This window comes from Pseudophryne corroboree, chromosome 6 (assembly GCF_028390025.1).
Source record: "Pseudophryne corroboree isolate aPseCor3 chromosome 6, aPseCor3.hap2, whole genome shotgun sequence".
In the NCBI taxonomy this organism is placed as follows: Eukaryota; Metazoa; Chordata; class Amphibia; order Anura; family Myobatrachidae; genus Pseudophryne; species Pseudophryne corroboree.
This window is the reverse complement of record NC_086449.1, coordinates 359,583,037-359,589,450: the sequence shown is the minus strand read 5'-3', so window position 1 is coordinate 359,589,450 and position 6,414 is coordinate 359,583,037.

Genomic DNA, 6,414 nt, shown 5'->3' with positions numbered 1-6,414 from the left:
CGACTCTTCAGCCACGTCTGGGTTCAGTCAGATGTGGATCCTTGGGCAATGGAGTTTGTATCCCAGGGTTACAAGCTGGAATTCGAAGACGTGCCTCCTCGCCGGTTTTTCAAATCGGCTTTACCAGCTTCTTCCCCAGAAAGGGAGATAGTTTTAGCTGCAATTCAAAAACTGTGTCAACAACAAGTGGTTGTCGAGGTTCCCCTAGTTCAACAGGGGGAGAGGTACTATTTCACCCTATTTGTGGTCCAGAAACCGGATGGCTCGGTCAGACCCATACTAAATTTGAAATCCCTAAACCTGTACTTGAAAAAGTTCAAATTCAAGATGGAATCGCGCCGGTTAGTTATCTCCAGCCTGGAAGGGGGGCATTTTATGCTGTCACTGGACATAAAGGACGCATACCTTCATGTCCCCATATATCCCCCTCATTAGGCGTACCTGAGATTTGCTGTACAGGACTGTCATTACCAGTTTCAGAAGTTGCTGTTTGAACTTTCCACGGTCCCGAGGATTTTCACCAAGGTAATGGCGGAAATGATGGTGCTCCTGCGCAGACAGGGAGTCACAATTATCCCGTACTTGGACGATCTCCTGATAAAAGCGAGATCTAGAGTTCAATTGCTGAATAGTGTGTCGCTCTCCCTGAGAGTGCTGCAGCAGCATGGCTGGATTCTAAATCTACCAAAGTCTCACAGTTGATTCCAACGACTCGGCTATCTTTCTTAGGCATGATTCTGGACACGGAACAGAAGAGGGTTTTTCTCCCAATGGATAAAGCCCAGGAACTCCAGAACATGGTCAGAGACCTGCTAAAACCAAAAAGAGTGTCACTCGAGTACTGGGAAAAATGGTGGCGACCTACGAGGCCATCCCCTTTGGCAGGTTCCATGCGAGGACATTTCAGTGGGACCTTCTGGACAAGTGGTCGGGGTCCCATCTACAAATACATCGGAAAATAAGCCTGTCCGCCAGGGCCAGGGTGTCTCTCCTGTGGTGGCTGCAGAGTGCTCACCTTCTCGAGGGTCGCAAGTTCGGCATTCAAGACTGGGTTCTGATGACCACGGACGCGAGACTCCGAGGATGGGGAGCAGTCACACAAGGAAGACATTTTCAGGGACTATGGTCAAGCCAGGAGGCTTGTCTACACATGAACTTACTGGAACTGAGGGCCATATACAACGGCCTACGTCAAGCGGAGAATCTTCTTCGCGACCTACCGGTTCTGATTCAATCAGGCGTCACAGCCGTGGCTCATGTAAACCTCCAAGGCGGGACAAGGTGCAGAGCGGCAGTGGCGGAAGCCACCAGGATTCTTCGCTGGGCGGAAAATCTCATAAGCGCGTTGGCAGCAGTCTTCATTCCAGGAGTGGACAACTGGGAAGCAGACTTTCTCAGCAGACACGATCTCCATCCAGAAGAGTGGGGACTTCATCAAGAAGTTTTTGCAGAGATAACAAGTCATTGGGGACTTCCTCAAATAGACCTGATGGCGTCACGCCTCAACAAGAAGCTTCGGATGTATTGTGCCAGGTCAAGGGACCCTCAGGCAGTAGCAGTAGATGCCCTGGTGACACCGTGGATGTTTCAGTCGGTCTATGTGTTCCCTCCTCTTCCACTCATCTCAAAGATATTGAGAATCATAAGACGAAAAAGTGTGCGGACAATACTCATTGTTCCAGATTGGCCTTGAAGGGCCTGGTATTCAGATCTTCAGGAAATGCTCACAGAAGATCCGTGGCCTCTTCCTCTCAGAGAGGACCTGTTACAACAGGGGCCCTGCGTGTTCCAAGACTTACCGCGGTTACGTTTGACGGCATGGCGGTTGAACACCGAATCCTAGCTGGGAAAGGCATTCCGGAAGAAGTCATCCCTACTCTGATAAAGGTTAGGAAGGAGGTGACAGCGAAACATTATCACTGTATCTGGAGAAAGTATGTATCTTGGTGTAAAGCCAAGAATGCTCCTACTGAGGAATTCCATCAGGGCCGTTTTCTCCACTTTCAACAGACAGGAGTGGATATGGGCCTAAAATTAGGCTCCATTAAGGTACAGATTTCGGCCTTATCAATTTTCTTTCAGAAGGAATTGGCTTCTCTCCCAGAAGTCCAGACTTTTGTAAGGGGAGTGCTGCACATACAGCCTCCTTTTGTGCCTCCAGTGGCACCATGGGACCTTAACGTGGTGTTACAGTTCCTAAAATCTCACTGGTTTAACCCTCTTCAAACGGTTGAATTAAAATTTCTCACTTGGAAGGTGGTCATGTTGTTTGCCTTGGCATCTGCAAGGCGGGTGTCCGAATTGGCGGCTTTGTCTCACAAAATCCCCTATCTGATTTTCCATGTGGATAGAGCGGAATTAAGGACTTGTCCTCAATTTTTGCCAAAGGTGGTTTCATCGTTTCATATGAACCAACCTATTGTGGTACCTGTGGCTACGGGTGACTTGGAGGATTCCAAGTCCCTTGATGTGGTCAGGGCCTTAAAAATGTATGTAGCCAGGACGGCTCGGGTTAGGAAAACAGAGAGACTATTGCCCGCTGGATCTGTAACACGATTCAGCAGGCTCATTCTACGGCTGGATTGCCATTACCAAATTCGGTAAAGGACCATTCCACTAGGAAGGTGGGCTCTTCTTGGGCGGCTGCCCGAGGCGTCTCGGCATTACACCTTTGCCGAGCGGTGACTTGGTCGGGTTCAAACACTTTTGCAAAATTCTACAAGTTTGATACCCTGGCTGATGAGGACCTCATTTTTGCTCAATCGGTGCTGCAGAGTCATCCGCACTCTCCCACCCGGTCTGGAGCTTTGGTATAATTCCCATGGTCCTTACGGAGTCCCCAGCATCCTCTAGGACATAAGAGAAAATAAGATTTTAAACCTACCGGTAAATCTTTTTCTCCTAGTCCGTAGAGGATGATGGGCGCCCATCCCAGTGCGGACGTATTTCTGCAAGGCTTGTATATAGTTATTGCTTACATAAGGGTTATGTTACAGTTGAGATCAGTCTTTGGCTGATGCTGTTTTTGTTCATACTGTTTGTCACGTCACCGCCGCTGCCGACGGGCTTGTCCCTCCGGGGCTGCTGGCTGCCCGGGCGGCCGTCCCCGCTGGCGGTCTCTGTCTTCCGGCGCTCCATCCGGCGCCCGTAGTGAGGACGTCGCGGGTGCACCCGACGCTCACTGGGGACGGGTGACGTCACCAGCGCCTCTCCAATCGGGTGCTGGCGGGAAGTACAAATTCAGACGCCGGGCAGAGCTCCGGCGCCTGAGTATCATCGCTACTTCCGTACCTGTGATCTCCAGAGCTCCCGTGCTTCCAGCGTCCTGTGCTTCCAGCACCTCCGTGCCCCAGCATCTCCGTGCCTCTGGCATCTCCGTGCCTCCGGCATCTCCGTGTCTCCAGCATCTCCGAGCCCCAGCATCTCCGTGCCTAGGGCATCTCCGTGTCTCAGCATCTCCGTGCCTCCAGCACCTCCGTGCCTCAGCATCTCCGTGCCTCCAGCACCTTCGTGCCTCAGTATTCAGCACCTCTGTGCCTCAGCACTCAACACCTCCATGCCTCCAGCACCTCCATGCCTCCAGCACCTTCATGCCTCAACCCTCAGCACCTCCGTGCCTCCAGCACCTTCGTGCCTCAACACTCAGCACCTCCGTGCCTCAGCACCTCTGTGCCTCCAGCACCTTTGTGCCTCAGCACCTCCGTGCCTCAGCACCTCCATGCCTCCAGTACCTTCATGCCTCAACCCTCAGCACCTCCGTGCCTCCAGCACCTTCGTGCCTCAACACTCAGCACCTCTGTGCCTCCAGCACCTCCGTGCCTCAACACCTCCGTGCCTCCAGCACCGCCGTGCCTCAGCACCGCCGTGCCTCAACGTCTCTAAGCACCTCAGCGCCTTCAAACACCTCAGTACCTTTAGCATTTCAGTGCCTCTAGCACCTCAGTGCCTCAACATCGCTCACAGTAAACTTTAGGTACTCTCCACCAATTCATCAGCACCTTTACAAGTCTTGTCTTTCAGGAGACCTTCAAGCATCCACCCGTGCCTCCTGACAACCGTCCTAATCCTGTATGAGGAAGACCTACATCCAACCTTCCCTACTGCGACCCAGTAGCGGTTCCTCTTCCCGGTCACCGGAAGAAACCCAGAGTCCACAACACTTTCAAACCAGGTCAGTGATAGTATACTCAGGCCTCATGGACCCGGGGGATCAGAACACAGAGTCGAGCGCCATCCAAAGTTTGGCTTCCCGAGTTCAGTCTCAAGAGGCGACACAGGGTCAGGTGATGCAATATCTCCAGGAATTGTCCGGCCGATTGGATCAAATTCAAGCATCCTTAGCCTCCGCAATTCCGGCTTCAGTTCCCGTAACTGCTCCAGTTGCTGTTTCCAGTAATGTCCAACCTCCGGCTGGTATCAGGTCACGTCTTCAGCTTCCTACTCCTTCCCGCTATAATGGGAACCCAAAAAATTGCAGAGGTTTTCTAAATCAGTGCGAGGTGCACTTCGAGCTGCTCTCTCATAACTTCCCTACGGATCGCTCTAAGGTAGCGTATATCATTTCCCTGCTTGAAGGGTCAGCGTTGGATTGGGTGTCTCCGTTAAGGGAACGATCTGATCCCGTGGTTTCCAACTACGCCAACTTCATCACGTCCTTTCGAAGAATTTTGGACGAGCCCGGCAGGATGACCACTGCTTCTTCCGACTTGCTCCGTGTTCATCAGGGCTCCCGTTCCGTGGGTCAGTACGTGGTTCATTTCCAGACCATTGCCTCTGAATTGCGCTGGAATAATGACGCTCTGAGGGCTGCCTTCTGGAACCGTCTCTCCGACCGGCTGAAAGATGAGTTGGTCACAAGGGATCTGCCGAATCCATTAGAAGAGTTGATTTCCCTTTGCGTCAAGGTGGATCTTCGGATGCAGGAGCATGGCAGAGAACGTAACCGTTCAGATCGTTCCAGGTTCCGGAATCCTACTCCTAGACCGGTGGCTGCGCCTAGCTCGGACGAACCCATGCAAATTAACCGATCCCGACTGTCTCCGGAAGAACGACAGCGTCGTTGTGAGGGTAAACTTTGCCTTTACTGTGGAGCCGCAGATCATTTCCTTAAGTTTTGTAAATTCCGTCCGGGAAACGGGCAGGCCTAGCTTGTTCCGGAGGAGTCAAGCTGGGGTCACGACTAAATCTTCTCCAATTTTGGACTGTTTGCTTCCTGTAACTTTAATCTCCAATTCAGTCTCCAAGTCTTGTGAGGCCCTGTTGGATTCCGGAGCTGCAGGGAACTTTGTTTCTTCCTCCTGTGTCCAAAGCATGGATTTAAAGTTACGGCCTATCGAGCGGCCTATTTCGTTGACGGCTATCAACTGTACTAGAATTTCCAAGGGTCTCATAATGTGGCGCACGGAGCCAGTTAAGCTGCAGGGTGGGGCTCTACATCAAGAAAGTCTGGAACTCTTGGTGATTCCAGAAATGCATCACGATCTGGTCCTTGGAATGCCTTGGCTTAAAATTCATAATCCCCACATTGACTGGAAGTCTTCTCAAATTCTGTCTTGGAGTTCCTTTTGTCATGCTAACTGTCTCACTCCCGTTTGTCCGCTCTGTGTCTCTTCTAAGACGGATGAAGAGCATATTCCGGAGGCGTATCAAGGATTCAAGGATGTGTTTTCGGAACAGGCAGCTGATCTGTTACCACCTCATAGGCCTTGGGACTGCCCTATTGACCTTGTTCCAGGGAAGACACCACCTCATGGTCGCACATATCCTCTGTCACTCCCCGAGACTCAAGCTATGTCGGACTATATTAAGTCCAATCTGCTCAAGGGATTCATTCGCCCCTCTTCCTCCCCTGCTGGAGCGGGCTTCTTTTTCGTGAAGAAGAAGGATGGGGGGTTGAGACCATGTATCGACTACCGCGGCTTAAACGATATCACCATCAAGAATAAATACCCTTTGCCACTTATCATAGAGTTATTTGATAGGGTTCGTGGCGCCCGCGTTTTCTCCAAACTCGACTTGAGGGGAGCTTATAATCTTCTACGTATCCGAGAAGGGGACGAATGGAAGACCGCCTTCAATACCCGGGATGGGCATTACGAATACCTGGTGATGCCGTTCGGCCTTAGTAATGCTCCTGCTGTTTTCCAGGGTTTTGTCAACGAAATCTTCCGAGACATGTTATATCAAAGTGTTGTGGTATATTTGGACGACATACTGATGTTTTCCAAAAATCTTGTTGAACACAGGACTCAAGTCAAAGAAGTGCTCCACCGTTTACGAGAGAATCATCTTTATGCTAAGCTCTCCAAATGTACCTTCGAAGTAACATCAATTCCGTTCCTCGGTTATATCATATCGGGGATGGAGCTTCGCATGGATCCGGAGAAGATTTCTGCCATTCGTGACTGGGCTCAG